The sequence below is a fragment of the Lissotriton helveticus genome, chromosome 8, assembly GCF_964261635.1.
Source record: "Lissotriton helveticus chromosome 8, aLisHel1.1, whole genome shotgun sequence".
Taxonomy (NCBI): Eukaryota; Metazoa; Chordata; class Amphibia; order Caudata; family Salamandridae; genus Lissotriton; species Lissotriton helveticus.
In genome coordinates, this window is record NC_136069.1 from 862,045,973 (window position 1) to 862,067,363 (window position 21,391).

The window sequence follows — 21,391 nt, forward strand, 5'->3', positions numbered from 1 at the left end:
TTCGCTACGATAGACAGACACCTATAAATCTGTTGTTAGTGTACCTCTGCTGTAATACTAATAATCTCTTTAGGGTGCTCCGCTGCGATACAAATTCAATAAATGCCCGAAAACATATAAAAAAGTGTCTCTGCTCGCCTATCCCAGACATATAGTGTTTAAATATAATTCTCAATTCTTGATTACATTTTAGATCAAGAAACTGGACGTTTTGCAAATGTGGTCGAACTGAATCTCCATCTTTTTTACTAGCATTGGATTAACCCAAGTATTTGAGAGTGCTCCTTTTGTCTGTGACATCTGCCAATAACCCTCGTATTGGTCTGTAGCCTAGGAGGTTAAAGTTCAGCTCCCAGCAGGGCAAGCGCTCTCAATCGAGAAGCAAGGATTAAACAAGGGCCGGGTGTTTCCTTTCCCTTTTCATCAGAGTCAGTGAATTATGGAGCAATGGGCATTAATGTATTTGTATAAACTGCACGCATTCCAAATCGTAATCGATTTTCGAACTCGGAACCTTGATTACCAACGCATGAAGATATTCCCCTTCCTAAACCTCCTTAGCCCTCTCTGGCGTCGCTCTCTTTACAGCCATTTTGCACTCGTGTTCCGTGTGACAAGCTGTGTCTGTGTGTTTTTGACCTCAATGTCTTTAATTGACAGAAGTGTCAGGTATTTCCTTTAAGGTGAAGTACTGAAAATTATATTACCACCCAACTAGAGCCATACTTACAAACAGCCCATATACCAGTTACCAATAAACAGTCAGTTGGCAGTGTAGAAGGTCCAATCGTTTATTATAACAAACAAACTCTGCCAGAGGAGCTCCTTGTGACCTAACCCCGCGAGGTCCGCCAAGAAGACTGCTGGCACATTATCAGCAAACCACATATATACTGTTGCATTTCAAAACCGTTACCTAAGATGGAAAAGTACAGGCTGGTACAGGTTGGTGCAAAGGAAAGACCATAAATGGAACACAAAAACCTCCTTAGTATAGTTCAGCTCATTATAGCAAGGTCGAGAGGGCGACTCCCTCCTGTTAGCTCCGAGAGAGTCCGCACAGCGCTCCCCTGGAATGTGCTTACCCAACCTACCCCCTCCTATAACCTTGTCAGGCCTAACGTGCAGAAGCAGCAGGCTGCTACAGTTGTACTATTTCACAGGGGAACGCAGTTTGCCTACAGAAGAAGAAGATTTTCGTGGGTGCTGGAGGCTGGCTAGGACACAAAATGGCGCTGGTCAAGTCAAGCTGTGTTTGCATATAACAAGTAATAATGTGCAATAAGGTGTAGGTGAATCCCTAAACGGTTATGTGTGCAGACTTATTAGTGTTCAAATTCCTATATCTGTATGATAGCTACACCACGCTAATTACTAACAATAACTGCATGTTTTACTAGGCCCAGATCGAATTGTGGTTCCTCAAACCCTACTTTTAGCGTGATGTAGCTAACTAATAGGAAGTACTAATCCTGGAAGACTTCCTCATCAATTGCCATCAATTCTCGAATCTCCTGTTGGATCATCTGAGTTTTAGAGGGAACAGGAGATGGGGTGAATATGGCTGTCAATCTTGTGGCACAGTAAGAGCAACAAGTTGATCCGCACTGCATACAGAGGCAGCAAGTAAAAAGGATACCGGCTGCTCCAGCAACTACCATCAATAATTTCCAACCCCAAGTCGACAGGAGTCCCCAGAACCAACCGGAGAGTGACCATGACCCATTCTCAGTGTGCATTTCTGCCGCTATGCGATGTAACTTTTGGATAGCCAAATGGACCGTGAGGGCGGAGTCAGGAATGTAAATACAGCAGGAGCTGCCGATCACCAAACATGCTCCTCCTCGATCAGCCAAGATAACGTCAAGAACCATCCGGTTCTGGAGCGAAACGAGCCTTGTGGCCTGAAGCTCTACGGTGATATTGGTCATTATATCAGTGGTGATATTAATGAAGTTTTCCACTATCCTAGACAACCTTCTTATTTCCTCACTATTGAAGATCGGCCCCCAGAAAGGGACCAAGCCTTTCGTGAAGTCTGTAAACTGCTGCAGGGACGTATCGGTCTGATCAACCTCCGTCATGTCAAGCTGTCTGTGCTGTCTATTGGAAACTGATCTTGCACTATGAAGCTGGTGTGTTTTATGATAGTCTGATGGTGCTATGTAAACAGGGGGGAACAAGAATGATAGGTAGCACTGCCCCGCCCATCCACGCGGTAGCCAAGTATAAGCATTCTCTCCACAAACAAAATACAGATTTGGTGGTGTCAACAGGGGGGACTGCTGAAAATCTTCATCCTATAAGTATAATTACAGATGCTATTTCCAACCTGTACATGTCCCATACCCTGTAGACAAAAATCGGAGGAAGTATTCAAAATGGGGACCGGCATAATGCGTTCGCTGGTGACATTACTGGCAACGAAATGCTGGAAGTATTGGGAATGGTTGAAATTAGCAAAATCATACAACTCGTCTTGTAACCAAGTACTGTTTTCATTAGCAGTATACAAATTCATACAGGCATCTGGGTCCAGTGATCCCTCCCCTCCATTTCCGGCTGGGTCAAATCCCTGGTGTGTTTCAATGTATGCTAGGATCATACTATAATCCTTCTCTGTGTATTGTTTGGGGTTTCCCACATAATGATTATACATAGCGGAAAACATTTGAAACCAGGCTTCACAGCTACCTAAGTAGGACAATGGAAGAGAAAGAAATAAGTTGTGTTTATGCATAACCGATGGCAAGAGCCCACAGACCCAACAATCAGTCATGTTGGTAGTGCTGTGGGTTTGGTGGAGTATTTCTACGAACACATTCTTGGCATAAGTCTGGCGGTGTCTCTCCTTATGCGGTGCTAAGGTGAGCAGGAAGTGCTCAGGCGGGGCAATGGTAGAGGGTATCATAGCTTGCATGGGGTACTTATACTCTAAATATATAAAAACACCCATAAAAATGCCTAATATAACAGTTATTACTAATACAAAGGCTATTTTCACACGCATGGTCCAAGTAGAAAACATTGGCTCATAAAAAGGCAAATATCGGGGTGCAATGGGACGTTCTTCTTCAAGCACAATGCGACCAAAAGGGTACATTCCTAACTAAAAGTCAAAAACTTAACTCGGGCACAGCAGTCCGTCCTGCCAGAGGGTTCTTCTCCCTGTGTCCGTCAAAGTCTCACAGGCAGACTCCTATTGTTCATCAAAGAAAAAATCACTTCTGAGGGAATCTGATGCACAACCTGGCCGTATTCAAGTGTAAGTCTTTCTTTCTGAACAGAGCACAATAACAAAGTTCCAGCTCTCAACGTGTTCAGTCCAGTGTCTCGCTCAGTACCTCAGACTTTGGGGTCCATTATGATGACGGGCGGACTTAGTCCGCCCGCCATCACATCGGGACTCGGGACCGCCCGCCTTAAGGGTGGGGGTCCCGACCAGGGCATTAGGATGCGCCCGCCACACAGGCGGGCGCATCCTGTATGGGTGCTATTGCAGCGGGCGGAGCAGAAATCTCCGCCCGCTGCCATGTGTAAAGTGCACGTTGTGCATTTCAATGCACAACATGACAGGCACCGTGAGGTGCCTGTTATGTTGTGCATTGAAATGCAGGGGGGTACCATAGGTACCCCCCATGTGCACCCCCCACCCCCACGGAGTCCCTGGGGGCCCGCAACGGGCCCCTGCAGGGGGACTCCGCCTGCCTTTCCGTGGCGGCATTGCCGCCACGGAAAGGCGTGCCAGAATGCGCATTGTAATATGGCTGGCGGTGTCTAACAGACACCGCCACCATATTAAACATATTCCGCCCCGGCCGCAAGGCCACCGGGGCGGAAAACAGGCGGGCGGTGATTTTCACCGCTGCGGTCCCCCCCGCCATCCTAATATGGCGGGGGGATTTGGCAATGGATGTCGGGCGGATTGCCTCCGGAGGCAATCCGCTCGACATCATAATGGACCCCTTAGACTCTAGCAAACCCTTTCTACTCCAGTCTTTCCTTATCTCCTAGCAGTGTTGTCTGAGGCACCGTGATGCTTTCTTGGCCGCAGGTTGTACCGCACATGACCCGGAGTTTCCTGATCGGAAAATAGCAAAAGAAGGCACTTTTCCTTCATCAGAGCCTCCGCTCGCTGGGATGTCAACAACAGAATTAAGGGAACTTTCGGATTCAACTGAGAGCGGTTTGCCCGATCCTGTCGCTCTTCTTCTGGCCTTTGCTCTGTTTCACAGGCGTCGGAAAAAGGGACAAATGCAGTGGCTCTCTCTGTTTCTTGGGTCAATATTTCACCAGATTGCAGCTGATCATAAGGAAGCGGGAGCGGCAGTTTCTTCAGGTGGGAGGCATGTATCCAATGCTTCCTTCCATCCACCTTTACCGCCGTCTGCGTCGCCAGCAAGATCTGGTGTGGCTCTGTCCACCTCGGGGCCAAGCTGGTATCCCGCTCGTACTTCTTTATCAGGACCCACTGGCCAGGTTCCAATCGATGTCCGGGGCCCTCTGGCGGAGGCTGCAGTACAGATGCTACCTGCTGGTGAATAGAACGGAGATCTTTAGTCAAGGTGTACAGGTAATCGATCAACATAGGATACTCCACATCAGAAAAAGATCGTGGACTGGGTACCCCCCATATGTTAGCCGGACGCCCAAAGATAATCTCATAGGGAGAGAGACCGGAACGGGAATGAGGGGTAACTCTCAATGGCATGAGAACTAAGGGTAGGGTGTCAGGCCACTTTATACCAGTACTCTCTTGGATTTTAGCCATTTTATGTTTCAAAATCCCATTATATTTCTCCACCAACCCTGCTGACTGGGGGTGCCGTGCTGCATGGAATTTCTGTCGTATTTGTAAGCCATTGCAGATGTGTTTAACAAGGGCCCCATGGAAGTGCCCCCCATTGTCCGACCAGATCAAACGGGGCAAACCGAAACGTGGTATAAACTCTTTGATAAGGGCCTTCGCTGTAGCCAAAGCAATGTTTTCTTTAGTTGGGTCAGCCTCAACCCATTTACTAAAGGCACATACCACTACTAAAACATATTTTAAGTTGTTGATGCGCTCCATGTGGATATAATCCATCTGGAGTACTTCAAACGGTAAGGTTGGTGGTGCAAAGCTTCCACTCAAAACACTTTCTGCTTTCCATAGGTTGTGCTGCAAACAAACCATACAATATTGGACCAAACCGACAGCCATCCTTTTTATGTTAGGATTGTTCCATACTGGGTCTAATATGGCACAAATTCCTTTGGCTCCTACATGGGCCGGGCCATGAGCCATAGTTAGGACGGCTTGCACCAGGGCACTGGGCAATAGCCATCTTTGTTTTTCTGTTAAATCAACCCAACAGTTAATCTCATCCAATCTTCCCACTTCCTTTTCCCACCGTTCCAATTCAGCTGGGGTAGCCTCCTTCTGTAATTCTTTCAAGCTTTCTATGGTATTATCGAACAAATCAGACTCTTCCACCCATCTTGCGGAAGACGTTACAAACATAGTAGACATCATGGACTGAGCCGTTTGCTTAGTTATCTGATCTGCAAAAGCGTTCCCCTCGCCCACTTCGTCCACCACTGCCTTATGGGGACTACATTTTATGATGGCTAGCTTTTTAGACAAGGTTAAGGCATCTAACAATCATAGCACCAGTGGGCCATTCTGTATTTTCTGACCATGAGAGGTGAGGAAACCCCGCTCCCACCACAGCCGCCCAAAGCTATGGGCTACGCCAAAGGTGTATTGGCTGTCTGTGTAAATGTTGACCTCTAGTCCTTCACTCAATTCACAGGCTCGTAATAATGCCACCAGTTCAGCAGCTTGAGCTGATCGATAAGGAACTCGAGAAGTCTCAACTACCGTCTTCAGTGTGGTGATTGAATATGCAGCTGTTGTTGTGCCATCTGCTAACTTGAAACAGGACCCATCTACATATAACTCCCCCTGAGGGTCAGGTAAAGGAATATCTGTGAGGTCAATCCTACCCTTCGTTTCTTCTTCAGTTCGAAATATGCAATCATGTACATCATTTATATTTTCATTGGAAGGGAGTGGTAGCAATGTGGCAGGATTTAATGTGGCACATCGCGTAATCGTAATGTGAGGAGCAAATAGTGTCAATTCATAACCAGTGAGGCGGGCACTCGTAAGATGATGTGTCTTAGTCCTATTTAGCAATACATCCACAGCATGCGGCACCATCACTGTTAGATGGCCAGGCCCTCAGACAGCTAGGAAGTGCTCTGGCCACGTTATCCAATGTGGCTGACAAATAAGCACAAGGTCTCTGCTTACCGCCAAATTCCTGTGTTAACACAGAAAGCGAGCAATCGTCGACCTCGTGCACATATAGTACAAAAGGTTTACGGTAGTCAGGAGTACCCAAGATGGATGCAGAACAAAGAGCCGATTTCAAAGAGTCAAAAGACTGCTGACATTCATCCGTCCAAGGGAGAGGTTCATGCACATCTTTAGTGGTTAAATGCAACAAAGGTTTAGCAAGAAGAGAAAAATTAGGTATCCATTGGTGACAGTAAGAGGTGATGCCAAGAAAAGCACTAACTTCACGCTGGGTGCAAGGGACAGACATGTTAGAGATAGTAGTAATACGTTCAGGAGTCAAACGCCTACCCTCCTTCGACAGTAGATGACCTAAGTAGGTCACCTCCTGTCGACAGTATTGAAACTTGGACAAAGACACCTTATTACCTTTTGCTGCTAAATGGTGTAACAATTTAACCGTGGCATCCTTACAGCCTTCCTCAGTGTCAGACGCTATCAACAAGTCGTCCACGTACTGCAAGAGCACGTTACCTTCCGGCAGGACTAGATCATCCAGCAGGGCCTTAAGGGCCTGACTATAGATGCTCGGGCTTTCAGTATAGCCTTGAGGAGCACGACAGAATCTAAAGCTTCGTCCAGATAATGAGAATCCAAAGATCTGCCTGCTATCAGGATGGATAGGGATGCTGAAGAAGGCATTCTTCAGATCGATTACTGAAAAATATTGGGCAGTTGGTGGGATCATAGTGAGTATAATGGTGATGTCCGTCACCACTGGGTACTGTGGTACTACAATTTTATTGACCTCCCACAAATCAATCACAAAACGATATGCATCGCCATTCCCCTGGGGTCCTGACTCGGGTGGCTTCTTCAAAATCGGGAGAATCGGACTGTTACGAACATTTGCAGCTGTTTCTTCCACCATACCTTTGTCAATTAAGTCCTGAATGATCGAGAGCAAAGCTCATTCACCAGCCGGTGAAATCTTATACTGGGGTACATGGGGCAATTTCGCACCTGTTTTCAACGTATTATGGATGGGTGGGATGTCTAACTTACCGACATCCGCATCCCCTGTGGCCCATAATGTGGTGGGGATGGAATCAAATTCAGGCGGGAGGGCTTCATTCTTAGCAAAACATTGTCTCATGCTGTCAGCATAGGGTTGTATTGTTAAATAAACACCGTCCGGGAGCAATAGATTTTTGCATTTAACTTCTTCAACATATCCAAACCCAATAGGTTTTCACCACAATGCGAAGTTAACAGGAAAGGGGTATCAATAGTAGCAGGACCGATCGTGAAGTGGAGAGGTTTGGAGATGGAGCTCACCACTGGGACTCCCGAAAATCCCACAGATACGTTATTTTGCCCGGACAGAGCCGCCCCTGGAACCAATGATCAAGCAACTGAACTGTTCATTGCTCCTGTGTCAATTAGAACATTCTCAGAAGTCTCCATCAATTCCCCCTTCACATAGGGTCTTTGCTGGTTGACTGAGATCGACACCTGGCCCCTACACTGTCCCCGGCTGTCCTATGGGTGACCGTACCCATCTGGCTCACAACATGCATAATCCTCATTATAGTATTGTCTACACTGAGGGTTGTCAAAATGATTCCGTTCAGACTTGCCTTGAGCCACCTCTTCCCTGTGCATATCACTCCGGTCCGGGCCACTCCGTCCACGGCCTCGGCCCGAACCGCTCCGTTCTGGGCGAGTAGTAACGGACACTGTGCTTTCCAGTGTCCTTCCTGTTTACAATAGGCACACTGATTTAACCCTAACGGCTGGCTCGTGCCTGAGACTGCGCCTCTACCTGCGCCTCGGCCTGTCCCCTCCCCTCTGGATACAGGCCCTCGGACTCCTCTCCCTCCCCCTTGTCCTCGAACGACTTGCTGTAACATTACTCGAGTCTTAAGATCCTTGGCCTTCTTCTCCACTTTATCCTTGCTTTCATTTTCCCTATGCTCATAATATTGGGCCATGCTTAGTATCACGGAGGGAGTAGAGGTAGTCCAGGTACTCTCAGCAGCCTGCAACCTCGCAGAAATTTCGGGAGTCAAATTGGTCACGAACCTATTTACAAACAACCGTACCCCACCTTCCGTTGCTAGATCCTGACCGCTAAAGTCAATGAAAACTCCCTCGAACCGAGTGAAGAAGTCGGAGACACTTTCATCTTTCTTCTGTCTACAGGCTGTCAATTTGTCCCAGTCAACCTTACGGGGGGAATCAGAGTATGCATGTAAGCTATTATTTTTGCTGGCAAAGTGATAATTTTGTTTCTCGGCTTATCTCCGGGTTTGCGGTCTCGGTCCCAGTCTTTTAATTCAGTCCAAGTCCCCCCTAATTCTGCGGCGTGATCAGAATCGTGTACCTGTCACCATATGTTGACCGGTACCAACAACCCAAAAAATAATTCTATATCCGCTAAAGTCATTACAGCCGAGGCTGCAGCTTCAGTCAACTCCTTGTAGTATGCAGTAGGGTTCTTGCGTGGATCAGGCAATTGTGATTTCAATGCAAGGACCTCACTTCGTTTCCACGGAGTGTAAACCCATTGCTCCTGGAAGCGGGCGTCTTCTCGAGCTCTTATGACTCGGTCAGTATTGTCACGCACCTCAGGGACCTCGGGGTGAAAAATAGGGTGTACCTCTCTCATGGGCTGCTGAGATGTCCAATTGGGGCTTTTCGTAAACATTCTGCCTCGATATTTTACTAAGGTGTCTACGTTCTTATACACCTCCACTGGGTCCATGTTAAATCTATGCGTCCAGTCTCGGATGTTATATAGTATTTGGGGTGCCATCCCATCCTGGAAGCATAGTTCCCAAGCCTCAATAAGATAGCAAGACATTTGGTATAGCGCATGCTGCTGCATAACTGGTTCAAGATCTTTTATGGTACTCCACAAATCAGCTACCGTGTATATATTGTTCCGCATCCATTTAGCTGCCTGATCCGCTATGGCTTCTTTCTCACCATATTCCTCGGAGCCTCTTGTGAATAATCGTCTACCTTTCATACTACCATGTTCCCCTAATGGTGTGCGCTCCCTATCTCCGGGGGTCGTACCAGCTGATTGAGAGGTCCAAATGGGACTCGGGCTGCTAGGACCATTCGGGAAGTTGTCGGGAGCAGTCGTGCGTCAGGGGGAAGGGTCGCCGTGTCTCCCGATGAGGTAGGAGTGGCACCATGAGTATCTAAGGGAACGAGAGACACGTCTCCCTCCGGGCCGGAGGCTATAGGAGCTGTGGCCGATTGGAGAGGCAAAGTGGGATACACGCGCTGTGGCGCATACGGGGGTGGAGGCCGTACACTTAACAAATCCTCTATCTCATCTTCTGCTTCATTTCGGGTCACATAATCTTTATCAACCTGTAACCTAAACTGTCTGTCTGCATACTCGATATTTTTTTCAGTCTTCTGTTTATCATGAGCAACGGCTTTCTGAGTTACAGTCTGCCCTTTCTGTATTTTCATTAATTTCTCGGCTCGTATGCGTCTCCGTTTCGCCTCTTTCTGCATTTGTTAAGAGTATCAAACATGGATTGCCTGCTCTGTTTAGCGGGCAGGCGTTCCTGCAGATACTGGATCTTTTTCTCATCAAAAGATCCCGTCTTTGGCCACTGGAGTTCTACATTGTCTTTGGTGTCTTTATTCCACAATGTATTAAATAAGAGGGGTTCGATACCATGCTTACAGTACATATCATGGCTAGGAGTTCCCTCCGGAGGAGCTGGCTGGCTTTCATCCAGCCTTGTACCTCTTCGGCCAATACAGCCGCAGCATAGCTTACTGAAGCACGGCATTGCTCTTTTTCTAGACTAGTAGCTGAAAAGAAAAGGTATGACAAATACAGAGTTATTGTTTACAATACTCTCATACACGTGGCCATGTTCTGCATTCAAATCCACTCTTACAATCTTGCACTAATAAAGTGAGCACAGTTTCACATTGACATAAAACAATACAACAGACGCGGTTTTCAAACAGAAGGTGGAGCCCGTCGACTCCCACCTATGGAGAACTCTTTTCAAAAATCTCAAGAAGTCTAAAAAGAAAGCAAACAGTCTTGTCCTTAGACTGCCTAGAGATAGCCACACAGGTTCCTTTTAAACCACAGACCGACCTACGGACCATCCGACGGCATTCATGGTTCACCTCCCGAACTATTCCGGCTAAGCCCGCTTTTTCAAGCGCCGCTCCAGATTTATCCGAATGCTACCCTATCTCAGCCGCCGGCATTTCCGAGAGCAGCCCGGCCGGGTCTGAACTTTTCCACAAGTTACACCAAGGTGTCTGGTCTTAATCTCTAGTAATTCCCAAAATCCTAAACAGGAGCGTCTGCCCATGCAGCCTCAATACTGCCCCGTCAGACCCTCTTTTCAAATTCTCCGTGAATTGAAAGTCACCAAATTCCAAATTCAAAGGATATCCAACATAAAACAAGACGAATCACTCACCTGGTGCACTCAGGTCCGATTGGGCGTTCTCTACTGCCAACTCCTATGGACCAACGTGGGTCCATTCTCGGGCTACACCCGAAGGACTCCGGCGTGGGGTCACTAGCAGCGGAGCTCTCTTGATCGGGAGAGCGGAGCGGACCCCAATTCTTAGGTCGATCCTTCCCCCGATCAAGATCACCCTTCTCGATGTCCCGTCTTTTCTGACTTACAGAGGGACGACCCCAACACGGAGTCCCGGCGGAGTCGCCAACTGAAGTACTGAAAATTATATTACCACCCAACTAGAGCCATACTTACAAACAGCCCATATACCAGTTACCAATAAACAGTCAGTTGGCAGTGTAGAAGGTCCAATCGTTTATTATAACAAACAAACTCTGCCAGAGGAGCTCCTTGCGACCTAACCCCGCGAGGTCCGCCAAGAAGACTGCTGGCACATTATCAGCAAACCACATGTATACTGTTGCATTTCTCGGGTTAGAGTTGAAAACATTAGCAGCAAAGAGGCAGCCGTAATACCACCTTCTTCCAAGGATAAGACAGTATCCGAGACCGGGTCTGGTAAATGCTGCGCTAATTCAGAACATCTAGCTGGTGGATCCAATCCCCCTGCTGCCTCCATGCCAGCATTTGCTATACAAGCTGACTCGACCAAAAGAGACGAAAGGGAGTCACCTGTTCTTTCTCCTATAACCATATGTCCATCCAAGGCGTTATCTAACTCGCCTGTCCCCATGACGTTAACAGACACGTCTATATTGGTCAGAGCTACAACAGCTATATCAGCTACATCAGTTGAAGGAGTATTAGGTAAGAGGTGATCTAACTGAGGTACAACTGTAGAAACAGAGGACCCATTTACTCCGACTTCAGTAAATTGGGTAGAATCATTTTCCAGAGGGGTCTGGTCCGAAGGGGGTGGAACGGATGCTAGGCTATCAATAGAGGACATCCCCAATCCTGAAAGTGCTGGCTTGCCCTGCGAGTCCATGAGGCTCAATACTTGTTGTATTGCTTTAAAATAGGAGCGCAGCGAAGGGGTAATTTTAGACCCTGACTCAGACAGAGCGGTAGGTTTACGTTTAGTTAGACCTCTCACTTTCCCTCTGTTGCCCTTAGCCTTAACTTCAGTTGAAAGGTAAGAAGAAGCTCTCTTACCCAATGGAGGAGATGCAGCAACGTTGATGCCTGAGCCGGCGCTGGGGGCAGGCTCCCTTTATTGTGTTTTGATCAAAGCCTTGCCCCTTCTATGATTACCTCTCACCTTACCTTTAGGTTGTTGCTGTTGCTGTTGATATTTATGGCGTTGCTGATAGCGCTGAGAGCGTAGAGACGAGCCCTCTTCCTCCTCAGACCCCCCGGAGATAGTTTGCAGATCCGATTCTCCTGCCTCATTTACAATGCTGTCTCTCTCCCCCTCGGTCCCTGTGGCGTCCACTTTACCTTGCAAGTGATGTTTCAAGGGGCAAATCACTGAGACACCAGCCTCAGCACATGAAGTATGCAACAAACTGCGTGCCTTCCTGCCGCGCCGCAGCTCCAGGGCTGCCACGGACCACCTCCGCAGGGTCAGCGGGGGCACCAGGGGGCTAGAAGCTGTGGGGGTCGGCACGGAGCAGCCTCCGTCTACTCCGTCTACTCCACCCCCTCGTCGAACACTGGAAACGCTGGCAGAGAGCCCCGTGTAGAGTCCGAAGACAGACTCCGTAAAATTGAAGGTGTATCAGGCGAAAAAGATTTCCTTACAACCGTAATCTTTTTTAATAGTTATATTCCATCGCTAATTCTCCTGCACAGCGACACGTGGGTCCAGGTCAAACTAGGCCCTGGAGAGTTCCTAACTAAGAAAATTCAAACCTACACAGGAGTAAAACAAGGCTGTGTGTTAGCGCCAACCCTATTCAACCTCTTTATGGCCGATCTTTCCACAAAACTAAACACTAATAACTCACATGCTCCAAAATTAGGGGGCAAACAGCTTTCCTGCCTATTCTACGCCGATGACCTGGTGCTGATCAGTCGGACCCAGATAGGGCTACAGCGGCTCCTCAACATCACTGCGGAATACTCCAAAGCTAACAAAATTTGTATCAATTACAGTAAAACGAAAATCATGCCCCTTAATTAGCGCAAGCAAAAACCACTATTTAGATGGTACCTGGACTCGAACAAACTGGAAACCACTTCAAAATATTTTGTTACCTGGGAGTGATTATAGATGAAAGGGGCAGCTTTAAACCACAACTGGAGGAAATCAAGCGGAGAGGCCTAATGATAGCATCATCACTTAGGAACCTCAATAACAAAATCGTTGGCCTAAACCTCGCTCCCCTCCTACAAGTGATCCAAGCCAAACTGATTCCATCTATCACATATGGAAGTGAAGCAATGAGAGGGAGGGACACGGGAACTCTGAATAGAGTAGTCTCAAAAGCAATGCGGATCATGTTCGGTCTTCCGAAATACATCTCACCGGCGCAGATCCGCCCAGAATTTGGGTTGGCCAAAGAAGAACTCGCACGAAAGGGAACTTACCTTAAGACCTGGCACAAAATAAGCAGAGGAGAAGAAAATACCCTAAACGCACTCCTCTGGAAAGATCTACAAAGTAAAAGTGACTGTCCAGCAAGACACTTCCTGGAGGATGCCATCAATCACCTTGGGGCAAGGCAGTTATGGGACCTCCGAGGGAGCCCGTCAGGTTTCAAAAAAACTATAAACAAAATCGTCAAGAAAGAATCCCTCCTGCAAGACAAAGCTTCATTAGCTAAGAGAGCACATGGCTGGCTGACTGTGCAAACATACAACAAACTTACTCCACAGGCGTACCTGGTGAACAGTTTCTCCAAAACAACAAAAGAATCGTTTTTAAAACTACGACTTGGAGTGCTACCAGCAGCGGGCCACATGGCCCCGTGGCTGCGACCATCAAAACCAGCAAAATGCTGCCTGCGCGGAATGCACGAGGAAAATATCACACACCTCATAACCATCTGCAAAGAGCTGCAGCAAGACAGGAAGAACTTACTTAGACCCTTATTTTTAAACAAAGGAATCAGGTCCTGCAGAGAAGCAGTTTTGAGCTGCTTTAGAGGAGACGACGTGCAAATGGCCTGCCGACTGGTAAAATATCTCGGATTGGCAGAATCCAGACTCAAAACGACGAGAGCGCAAGCGGACATTGACATCACCTATACAACATCATCCGCCTCCAGCCCTCAGACCGGGCAAGAGACCCATACTGACCAAGAACATTAAAGTACTTTCCCCAAGAAGCACGAACATTCTGGGAGATGCCGGTCCGTCCCCGGAGGGGAAGAGAAAAGAAAAAAAAGGGGGAGCGGAGGGGATAGAGTAACCCACTTGCCGAAAGCAAGCGCTCGGACATATACACAATTTTTTATCTAAAACAGAAATTTACTTGTATTTAATGCTGGATGATTATTGTCCCATTTTTAATGGTTTTAGACCGACCATTTTAACCGTTTTCTTTTAACTGACCATTTTCTTTTACTGCTAATAGCTATTTGTAATGGTTTTTATTAACTGTACAATAAAGCATATACTTAAAAAAAATATATATATTCCATCGCTAACGAAGATTAGTTTATATTAAGAAAGGAAACCATCGTTGTTTATGTCCGTCAAAAAGTTTCAGGCTCGGGCGAGGTGAACGGCAACCTGAGTCACAGAGCACCACGGCAGCTCAGCCGTCTGTCGCCATGTTCTCCCGAGAAAAAGGGGGTTTGAGGAGTCTGCGTCTATACAGAGGGAGATACGGAACTATTGCGAGTCACTCGACAACAAAATAGATGGCTTAACTTCTAGAAATGGTGTGTTAGAAGAGACTGTTGGGGCGATGTCGATACACCTGGATAAGGCAGTAGAAGATATCGGCAATCTAAAGAAGGAGGATCAGGCCCTCCTAGACAGAATGGAGGTGTTGGAGAACAATGCCAGAAGGGGTAACCTCCACATTCTTAACATTCCAGAAGGAACAGAAGGGCCAGATATCAAGAAATTTGTCGTTCATCTACTAAAGGAATTTCTTTGGATCGGTCTCTAGAGTCTTTGGGTACTGACATTCAGAGGGTCCATAGGGATCCCTTTAGATTAAATCCACAAAGGTCGAAACCTCGTAAAATTTTGGTTAATTTTCACACTTACGCCCTTAAGGAGCAGATTCTAAATTTAGCGTTAAAGCAGAAGTCATTATCTGGCAAGGGCTTCACTTTTCCTATAATGTCAGACCTATGTAGGAGCACCTTGGAAAAGCAATGGGAGTTGGGTAAGCAATTGGACGCCTTTAAGAGGCTAGGTGCAACAGCTCAGCTTATATTCCCGGCCTCATTAAGGGTTATGTATAACAATAAGATGATGAACATCAGGTCTGTCCAAGCTGCTGATGAGCTCCTTTTAGACCTGGGAAAGAAGCGATCAGATAAATAACGTTCAGGCCTCCTACAGATATAATCTAATCCTGTGTTACGAGTATAAGTGTTTATATCCATATTGAATATACTCAACAAGCAAATAAATGATCCTAAATTAAAAACGCTAAAATTGTAAAAATGTAAAAAAAAAAATTTAGGAAAAAAAAAAGAACAGAGAAAAAAAAAACACGAGGTTGGGGAAATTAAGGGACGAAAAAAAGATGAACTATAGTTAAATCTTGCACATAATTCCTCTTTATTTTTCTCATATTTCACGAACCAATCACCTTAGTATAGGGGCTTTTTTCATTGATTTTTCCTTTCTAGGTGGGTGGGGGCAGCGGCAACCTGAGGGAGGGGTGCCACCGTGCTGCACACAACGCTGCTGTCTAGCCTCTCTGACATGGGAGTGGAGGGACCTGCTCTTGCCTCGTTAAATTCTTTCCTGGCCAACAGAAGCTTCCAGATGCACTGTCCCCCCTTCACATCCTCCCCCGGAAGCTGAGACATGGGGTCCCACAGGGCTCAAGCCTGAGCCCAACCCTGTTCAACCTTTATATGGAACCCTTGGCTCATATAGTTGAAGCTTTTGGGGTGGATATAGTGACCTATGCCGACGACACCCAACTGATGATCAAGCTGTCACTCGACCATACGGAAGATGCCACAAACTTTTCCAAATGCCTGTCATCAGTAGCATTATGGATGAACAACAACTGTCTGCGCCTTAACGGCGAAAAAACTGAACTTTTAGTCGTCGGCAAATCCCCCTCTGCCTGGTCGCACACATGGTGGCCGGCGGAACTGGGCAACCTTCCCTCCCCCCGTGGACTCTGTCAGAAATCTTGGAGTAATGCTTGACTCCGATCTCTCTTTCAGATCTCAGGTCAATAAAGTCACGGAAAGATGCTTCAGTACATTAAAAACCCTCCGCAAAGTCCTTGACCTCCTCCCCATCAAGGCCAGAAAAACACTAGTCCTTGCCCTAGTCACACCCCATCTTGACTACGGCAATGTCCTGCTCCTAGGTCTTAGTAAGAAATGCTTACACCAACTGCAGTGCGTACAAAACGCTGCTGCCCGCCTAGTACTCAATCTGCCTCGCAGAGCATCTGGGAAGAATGCCCTAGCGAAGCTTCACTGGCTCCCGGTCAAAGACCGCATCAAATTCAAAGCATTATGCTTCACGCACCGCATCGCCCAGGGCAAAGGCCCAGGCTATCTGCAAAAACTCCTCACAATTCACCGCCCCACCAAAAACTTGAGATCGGCCGGAGCGATGCTTTTCAAGCTCCCTCGCATTCGCAGAGCCAAGATGGGTGGCCGTTCTTTCAGACTTCTGGCCCCTAAGCACTGGAATGAACTTCTTCTGGATCGTCGGATTGAACCTTCAGAAACAAGATTCCGAGCCAAACTCAAAACTCATCTGTACCTAGACACCTAATTTCCCTTCATTCCTTTATCCCTCTTTCCCCTCCCCCTCGCTTCTTGGTTTCATGAGATGTAGTAGAATCTCAGCGCGGGGACACACTATTTTTAGTGCAGCCAGGCGCTTTAAAAATGGCTTTATTATTATTATTATTATTATCTACTGGACTTGATCCGGTTAGATACAGCATGGGTTATCCAAGGGTGGGGGGGCGGAGGGTGGGGGGGGCACGGGGTCAAGGGGGGGTTAAAACTTAACAGAAAATTCCTCATTTGCCAATTTGAGGCTTCATTACACCTAATCAGTTATAAATACTTTTGTTACGTGCTGCTAACTTTTGAAGGGGGGGTGCAGCATACCTCTGACCCTTATTTTGGGGTTGAGACGGGGTGGAGTTTGAAGTGGCTAAGATGTCTAATTTAAATATAATTTCATGGAACGTCAATGGCTTGCGAACTAAACCCAGAGCCAGAACACTTCTGCAGTATCTTCGTGACTCAGCTGCTCAGGTTATTATTCTTCAAGAGACACATCTGGTTCAGGTCGAGATCGATGAACTGGTTAAGGTTAATAAATGGATTGATTTTGCGATCTCTGCCTCTCAATCTCTGACATGCAGAGGTGTATCGATTATCTTCAAGAAACATCTTAAAATCAAGCTTCTAGACTCAAAAGTGGACCCAGATGGTAGATGGGCTATTGCTTTTCTATCCATTTGGGGGTTTCAATTAACAATAGTGGGGTATTATGGGCCTAATCTAGATAATCCTTCTGTCTTAAGTACTATATTTTCTCATCTCTTGTCTTACCCAGAGCCTGTAATATTTGCAGGTGACTTTAACATTGTTTTAGACCCCATATTGGATAAAACACCTAATAATAGATCAAAAGTCCCGTCGAAGTCAAGATCTTTTTTGATAAATGCAATGAAGCAATATGGGTATGTGGACATTTGGAGGCTAAGGGCGGGCCAACAGCAAGGCATCTCATTTAGGAATTATAAGTATCACCACCAATCGAGAATAGATTATATACTAGTTAACCAGACCTTGGCAGATGCTGTTAAGTCCATTAAATATCTTCCCCTACATTTATCAGACCACTCGGCTGTGCTGCTGGAACTCACGATCCCCTTGACAGCGCCGGTAAGGATCTGGTCTTTTGACCGTTCACTACTTTCTCAATCTGAGGATGTTCTATTCATAAAAACTGAGGTAGCACATTTCTTGAATATAAATGTAGGCTCTGCTGGTGTTGGAGTTGTCTGGGATTCTCTTAAGGCATTTTTGAGAGGTCTAATTACAGCTAAGGTAGCCTATAGAAGAAAAGAATATAGAGAGGCTGTTGCCTCGGTGGAGGAAAATATAGCCATGGTCCAGCTTGAGATTAATTCCAATGCTACTCCCAACGATGACGTTTTGATACCTCTCCTCGAGAGATTACTCTCCTTAAAGGCTCAATTAGCCTCAACTCTCAACCAGAGGGTACAAGAAAGATGGGTGCCAGTAAGCTTGCACATTTCCAGTATGGAGAGGGTGCTGGGAAACTACTGGCATGGAAGGCCAAAACGGATAAGACCCGTAACAACATTGACCTGATCAAAGTTAATGAGGCCCCCCTATCAGTGGATGTTGATATTAGAACAGCTTTTAAGGAGTATTTCCAAGCCATATACCGGTAAGACAAAATATTGGATCCGGTTACCATCAGGTATTGGCTCGATAAAGTCTCCCTCCCATGTCTTTCTGTTAACCAGAGTGAGAAGCTAGAGTCTGAAATCTCAGAAGATGAAGTTAGGACAGCTATTCAGAAGGCCAAGAAAGGGAAGGCATTTGGCCCTGACGGCCTACCTGCAGAAATGTATAGATCATTGGAGCAAGAACTAGTCCCCTTCCTGACAATCCTGTTTAATCAGATTCTTTTGGACGGGGTACCTCCTCCAGTGCCATGGGACAATGTTTCAATTACTGTAATATTAAAGCCTGGGAAGCCATCAACGGCATGCGGTTCGTACAGACCAATCTCTATTTTAAACGGGGATTACAAGATATTTTCATCCATACTTGCAAATAGATTAGCCGTAGTTGCACCTTTAATTTTACATCCGGATCAGAAGGGGTTTGTCAAGGGGCGACAGCTTTACCAATTGACATACGATTTAATTGGAGTCATAGATCTGGCAGTTTTGAAGTCTCTCCCACTCGCGGCTTTAACGTTGGATGCCACCAAGGCCTTCGACAGGGTCAATTGGTTGTACCTGTCGGAGGCCTTGGCAAAGTTCAACGTGGGAGGTGGATTTCGTCGAGCAGTCGGCCTCCTCTACCGGAATCCTAAGGCCAGCGTTCTGGTTAACGGAGTATTATCTGACCCTATTGACATCTCGAGGGGAACTCGGCAGGGCTGCCCACTCTCTCCACTTCTTTTTGATCTGTATGCTGAACCCTCTGCCCAGAGTTTGAGGGACAGTGTAGACATCAAAGGTTTCACATACAGGGGTTGGGAGAGAAAGGTGGCCCTATATGCAGACGACATTCTCATCTTCACGTCCGCACCCCACTTGGCTCTTCCTGCAATATTCAAACTGGCATCGGAGTTTGGGGACGTGTCTGGTTATGAGATCAACACATTAAAAACTGAGATGTTGACCTGGATCATCGATCAGAGTTCCTTTACTTCAGGTATTCGGCCGGGTAAGGAGATGAGGTATCTAGGCCTCGATGTTGTTGGGAATATTGATCAGATTGCTACTAATAACTTCTCGAAAGTGACTAAAGAATGTCGCAAGTTGCTCCGGAATTGGGCACATCTCCCGTTATCTTTGTTGGGTAAAGTTAATCTTGTTAAGATGACTATTCTACCCAAGACTACATTTTTATTTAACATTATTCCTTTACATTTTGAACCTCTTCTTATTAAAAAATTGCAGGCTGATATTAACACCTTCATTTGGAATAATCATCTTCCAAGAATTTCTTGGAAGAAAATCAGGAGACGTAGGGATAAGGGTGGGCTTGCAGCCCCTGACCTGCAGATCTACACCTGGGCCTTCCAGCTATCTCACGCTAGGATGTTATGAAAGAATCCATCAGACCATGGACATGGTTCTATTTTTTCTACTTTGCTGATGGCAGAGGGGGTTAGCCAGTCAAGTTTTCTCTTTAAATTCGGAGACTCCAAGTTCTTTAAAAAAGTTAAACTGAAAATCTTACGGGGTATGGCAAGAATGTGGGTCCAGTTAACAAAAGGTATCAAAATAGGGTACTATGGTAGTAATACGCCTTTGTGGGGTCTTCCCGATAGCCCGGCTTGGCTGGGAGATACACTTGCGCTATCTATTAGAGATGCTGGACTTTTGGTGTGGGGAGATCTATTTGTTGATGGTATTTTGTTACCTTGGAACTGTTTAAGTAACACAATAGGTCCGAACTTTTCCAGACTTAAATACATGCAAATATCTAGTTGGTCCAGAGCATATAAAGATTCAACATCTAGAGGAACTAAATTTCCACTGGGCACTCACAGTAACCTTATTACCCTTTTAGTTGATAAGCCTCCCACTAAGAAGGAGATTTCATTTTGGTATAATCTAATCCTTGAAGAACTGGATGCCGAATTTTTGCTACCGGTACAGCTTTGGTCACCACATCTAAGTATCCCCAACCTACAAGACCTTTGGATTACATCATGTGCTATGATGTGGGATATCGTCAAACCGGCATGGTTACGTAGAAACCATATTTTTACCGTTCACCGAGCTTATTATTCGCCTGAACAACTCTCTAAATTTAATCAGGGAAATAGGGTGGCTTGCGCGAGATGTGGGCTCTTAGCTGCAGCAGATACACACATGTTTTTTGAGTGCCCTCATCTTTCTCTGTTTTGGGAAGCCATAAGTAAGACCCTTTCAATATCACTTCGCACCAACATTGTTCTAGATCTTACCTCCGTAATCTTCGGCATTGTGGACAGGGTTCCAACATCGGCAAGGAAGTTGATGTTCTACTCTATCCTGCTTGCTAGGAGGGAGATATGCAAGAAGTGGAAAGACTCTCTACCTCCCTCTATTAATGACTGGTATACCTCCGCCCGACAGGTCTCCAGGTTAGATTTGGCTAGAGCTGGAAACAGTGACAAAAGATCATTCTGGCACCTCCTGAGGTGGGACCATTGAGAACCTGGTTTTTTTTTTCCCCCAGGTCCAATGATTAAGCCATCAATCCCATCTTTGGGTATAGCCGAATTTTAATGCTATTTTAGCATTTTAGCTGCACTCCTAAGACCTCCATATGGTTTTCTGTCTCTGCAAAGCTGGTCTATGCACTATGGCTGAGGGATGATAGCCCCGTTCCTTTTCCACATTCCCCCCCAGTTGAAAATACTGAGGCAGCATGGTGCATGTATATATCGGCAGATTGCACAATCAGAACCTAGGTGGCATATGAGGACAAAAAAAAAATGTATACTGTTGCATTTCGAAACCGTTACCTAAGATGGAAAAGTACAGGCTGGTACAGGTTGGTGCAAAGGAAAGACCATATATGGAACACAAAAACCTCCTTAGTATAGTTCAGCTCATTATAGCAAGGTCGAGAGGGTGACTCCCTCCTGCTAGCTCCGAGAGAGTCCGCACAGCGCTCCCCTGGAATGTGCTTACCCAACCTACCCCCTCCTATAACCTTGACAGGCCTAACGTGCAGAAGCAGCAGGTTGCTACAGTTGTACTATTTCACAGGGGAACGCAGTTTGCCTACAGAAGAGGAAGATTTTC